Genomic DNA, 5,455 nt, shown 5'->3' on the forward strand with positions numbered 1-5,455 from the left:
AATTTTATTGTTCATCACACTAAATTTCAAATTCTGGAAAAGATTAAAATGGAAGGTCCTACATGGTCAGTGACAGAACCTTAAAGTACTTTATAAAATCTTTTTATGGCTCCAAAATAAATTAGATATACATGCCAAGTATGTGGTGATATAAAACAGAGGAAAAAAGTTAAGAAATGCAATAAATAAAAGAGATAATTATGTGCTCCCTTGTCAACACAAATCCTAAAATTGGATTGATACAGAGAAGATTAGCATTGCACCTGTGCAAAGATAACATGCAGATTTGTGAAGCATTTCATACTTTCATAAAGGATAATAGGTGGAAAACTCCAACATAAAGAGGGAAACTACACCTTAGAAGAAGCAAGAAATTAATCTTCATTCAACATACCCAAAAGAAGAGAGCCATACAAACATAGTTTAACCGCTAACAACAAAATCAATCAGTATTCCTTCATATTGCTTAACATCAATAGGCTCAATTCTCCAATAACAAGGCATATACTAACAGACTGAATATGAAAAGATGACCCAGCATTTTGCTACATGCAGGAAACACACCTCAGTGACAAAGACAAACACTCTGTCAGAGTAAAAAGCTGCAAAATGTATTTTTCAAGCAAGTGATCCCAAGAAACAAGCTACAGTAGCAATTCTAATATTGAATAAAATTGACTTTCCACCAAAAGTTATCAAAAAAGATAAGAAAGGACACTTTTACACATCTATGTTCAATTCTGAACATCTATGCTCCAAATATAAGAGCACATTAAAAAAAAATCTTTACTACAGCTCAAAGCACCCATTGCACCTCATACAATGATAGTGGAAGGCTTCAACACCCCATTCTCATCATGGAAACAGAAATTAAACAGAGACACAGTGAAACTAGCACAAGTTATGAACCAAATGGCTTTAACAGATATCTATACATTTCATCCTAAAACAATATACCTTCTTCTCAGCACCTCATGCTACTGTCCCCAAAATTGACCATATAGTTGCTTACAAAACAAGCCTCAACAGATAAAGGAATAGAGGAAGATTGAATTAGTCCCATATACGCTATCAGATCACCATGGATTAAGGCTGGTCTTCAATGACAACAAAAACAACAGAAAGCCCACATACACATGGAAGCTGAACAATGCTCTACTCAATGATAACTTGGCCAAGGAAGAAATAAAAAAGTTTTAATTATTTTTATAATTTGATGAAAATGGGAGAGTAGCATACCCAAAATTATGGGATACAATGAAAACAGTGCAAGAGGAAAATTCATAATTCTAAATGCATCCAAATAGAAACTGGAGAGAGAATACAATAACACTTGACAGCACACCTGAAAACTCTAGAAGAAAAAGAAGAAAATACACAGAAGAGGAGCACACAGCAGAAAATTATCACACCCAAGGCTTAAATCAACCAAGTAGAAACAAAAATAACTATACAAAGAATCAACAAAACAATGAGCTGGTTCTTTGTGAAAATTGTCAAGATAGATAAATCACAGGTGACATAGATAGAATCCAAATTAACAAAATCAGAAATGAAAAGGGAGGTATAACAACAGAAACTAAGGAAATTAAAAAAAAATCAGACCCTAAGCCTATACTCAACAAAACTGGAAAAAGTGGAAGAAGTGGACAAGTTTATAGACAGATACGAGGTTCCAAAGTTAAATCAGGATCAGATAAACCATCTAAATAGTCCCATAACTCCTAAAGAAATAGAAGCAGTCATTAAATGTCTCCCAACCAAAAAGATCGAATACCAATACTCTTCAAACTGTTCCACAAAATAGAAACAGAAGGAAGATTACCCAATTTGTTCTAAAATTTGTTCTAGGAAGCCACAATATGCTTATACCAAAAAGCCAACAAAGAAAAACTTCAGACTGATTTCCCTTATAGACTATTGATACAACAATACTCAATAAAAGTCTTGCAAATCAAATCCAAGAACACATCAAAGCAATCATTCACCATGTATAAATAGATTTCATACCAGGGATGCAGGGATAATTCAATATAAAGAAATCCATCATGAAGCAAAGAAGTTCAGGCCGACAGGAACAGGATGCAGATCTCTCCTGAGAGACACAGCCAGAATACAGCAAATACATAGGCGAATGCCAGCAGCAAACAACTGAGCTGAGAACCAGACCCCCGTTGAAGGAATCAGAGAAAGGACTGGAAGAGCTGGAAGGTGCTCCAGACCCATTATGAACTACAATGCCAAGCAACCAGAGCTTCCAGGGACTAAGCCACTACCCAAAGACTATATATGGACTGACCCTGGGCTCCAACCTCATAGGTAGCAATGAATAGCCTAAAAAGAGCACCAGTGGAAGGGGAAGCCCTTGGTCCTGCTATGACTGAACCTCCAGTGAAAGTGATTGTTGGGGGGAGGGTGGTAATGGGGGGAGGATGGGGAGGGGAATACCCATATAGAAGGAGAGGGGGAGGGGTTAGGGGGATGTTGGCCTGAAAACCGGGAAGGGGAATAACAATCGAAATGTAAACAAGAAATACCCAAGTTAATAAAGAAAAAAAATAAAAATAAATAAATCCATCAACCTAATTCACTATATAAACAAACTGGAAGAAAAAAAAACACATCATGACCATCTCATTGGATTCTGAGAAAGTATTTGACAAAATTCAATGCCCCATTCATGTTAAATGTCTTGGAAAGATCAGGAATTCAAGGCCCATACCTAAATACAGTAAAAGCAAAATACACTAAATCAGTAGCCAATATCAAACTAAATGGAGAGAAACTTGAAGCAATCACGTTAAAACCAGGGACTAGACAAGACTACCCACTCTCTCCCTTCCTATTCATTATAGCACTCAAAATCCTAGCCAGAGCAATAAGATAGCAAAAGAAGATCAAAGGGATACAAATTGCAAAGGAAGAATGAGCAGTCCAGACTGTGCCAGGATATGAGCACACCCAGTCAAACAGCTCCCTGCACCCAAATCCCATGGGAGGGAGAGCAAGACCTTCGGAGGGGCAGACATGTCTGGGAAACCAGAGGAGACTACTCTACCCATACTTCTGACTATAGGGGAAAACGCCTAGCACCATCTTGGCCCCCTGTGAACAGGGACCCAGAAGAAGAAGGGGCAGGCCCTTCTGGTTGCTGCCCTCATAGAGAGATGAAAGCCAGCCCCGAGCAGCGACTTCAGGCCCCAGACCAGAGAGGAAAATGCCTAGCACCATCTGGGCTGCCTGTGCACAGGGACCCAGAAGCAGTAGGAGCAGGGCACTTCGGGATGCTGTCCTCATGGAGATCTGAAAGCCAGCCCTGAGGAGTGACTTCAGGCCCAAGACCAGATTCTGTTCCAAGTGACCTGCCTGGTGGACTCAATACACACAAAGGCAAAATTGCTCTGGGACCAGACACTTCTGGTTTCTAGCTTACACCTGAACCTTGATGATCCCAGCCCACCGCTGCCTGCTCCCAAAACCCATGGGAGAGAGAGCTGATCACTGAAAAGTGTGGGCAATCCTGAAACTGCAGGGCAGGAGAGACTGCCACTTCTGCCCATCCTTGCCCACATCCTTGGCCCAAGAGGAAACTGTGTAGTTTCTCTGGGCATGTAAAGATTGGAGCAGTCAAGCTGCAGGAGACCTGTGGTCCAGACTGCACCCAGATCTGAAAGGACCAGTCAAATAGCTCCCTGCACCCAAATTCCATGTGACGGAGAGCTAGATCTTCAGAGGGGCAGACACACCAGGGAAACCAGAAGAGACTACTCTCTGTCCACATTTCTGAGTTTAGAGGAAAATTCCTAGCACCACCTGGGGTCCCTGCGCACAGGGACCTAGGAGAAGTAGGGGCAGTCCCTTCTGGTTCCTGCCCACAAGGGCAGCTGAAAGCCAGTGGACAGGAATGACTACATGCCTGGGAGAAGAACACTCTTTTCCCATAACTGGCTGAAAAATAAAACAGGAAAACAGGTCTACAGCACTCCTGATACACAGGCCTATAGGAAGGACCTCCACATCAAACCAGATACACTCAAACTAATAGAAGAAATTTGGGGAAGAAACTCAAACACATGGGCACTGGAGAAAATTTCCTAAACAAAACACCAATGGCTTATGCTCTAAGATCCAGAATTGACAAAGGGGATGCCATAAAACTGCAAAGCTTCTGTAAGGTAAAGGACACTGTTGTTAAGACAAAACAGCAACCAACAGATTGGGAAAAGATCTTTACCAATCCTACTACAGATAGAGGGCTTATATCCAAAATATACAAAGAACACAAGAAGTTAGACCACAGGGAGACAAATAGCCCTATTAAAAAATAGGGTTCAGAGCTAAACAAAGAATTCACAGCTGAGGAATGCCAAATGGCTGAGAAACACCTAAAGAAATGTTCAACATCTTTAGTCATAAGGGAAATGGAAATCAAAACAACCCTGAGATTTCACCTCACACCAGTGAGAATGGCTAAGATAAGAAACTCAGGTGACAGCAAATGCAGGTGAGGATGTGGAGAAAGAGGAACACTCTTCCATTGTTGGTGGGATTGCAGACTGGTACAACCATTCTGGAAATCAGTCTGGAGGTTCCTCAGAAAATTGGACATTGAACTACCTGAGGACCCAGCTATACCTCTCTTGGGCATATATCCAAAAAATGCCCCAACATATAACAAAGACATGTGCTCCACTATGTTCATAGCAGCCTTATTTATAATAGCCAGAAGCTGGAAAGAACCCAGATGTCCTTCAACAGAGGAATGGATACAGAAAACATGGTACATCTACACAATCGAATACTACTCAGCTATCAAAAACAATGACTTGGTGAAATTCATAAGAAAATGTAATGATCTAGAAAATATAATCCTGAATGAGGCAACCCAATCACAGAAAAATACACATGGAGTGCACTCATTGACAAGTGGATATTAGCCCAAATGCTCGAATTACCCATGATTCACAGAACACATGAAACTCAAGAAGGAGGACGAAAATGCATATGCTTCACTCCTTTTTTAAATGGGAAACAGGAATACCCATAGGAGTGAATACGGAGGTAAAGTTTAAAACAGAGACTGAAGGCACACCCATTCAGAGCCTGCCCCACATGTGGCCCATACTAGATAAGATGGATGAAGCAAAGAGGTGCAGGCTGACCCGAACCGGATGTATATCTCTCCTGAGAGACACAGCCAGAATATGGCAAATATATAGGCAAATGCCAGCAACAAACCACTGAACTGAGATCGGGACCCCCGTTGAAGGAATCAGAGAAAGGACTGAAAGAGCTGAAGGGGCTTTAGACCCCATATGAACAACACCAAACAGAGATTCCAGGGACTAAGCCACTACCCAAAGACTATACATGTACTGACCCTGGGCTCCAACTTCATAGGTAGCAATGAATAGCTTAGAAAGAGCACCAGTGGAAGGGGAAGCCCTTGGTCCTG

At 41.2% G+C, this 5,455-nt stretch overlaps 1 non-coding gene across 1 annotated transcript; it reads left to right on the forward strand.

The window, feature by feature from the left end:
* Positions 1–202: 202 nt before the first annotated feature.
* On the forward strand, positions 203–308 carry LOC120093295 (U6 spliceosomal RNA). The gene has a single exon (XR_005486403.1). It is a non-coding gene; the product is annotated as a U6 spliceosomal RNA (small nuclear RNA).
* The last annotated feature ends 5,147 nt before the right edge of the window (positions 309–5,455 follow it).

This window comes from Rattus norvegicus, chromosome 6 (genome assembly GCF_036323735.1).
Source record: "Rattus norvegicus strain BN/NHsdMcwi chromosome 6, GRCr8, whole genome shotgun sequence".
Lineage (NCBI taxonomy): Eukaryota > Metazoa > Chordata > Mammalia > Rodentia > Muridae > Rattus > Rattus norvegicus.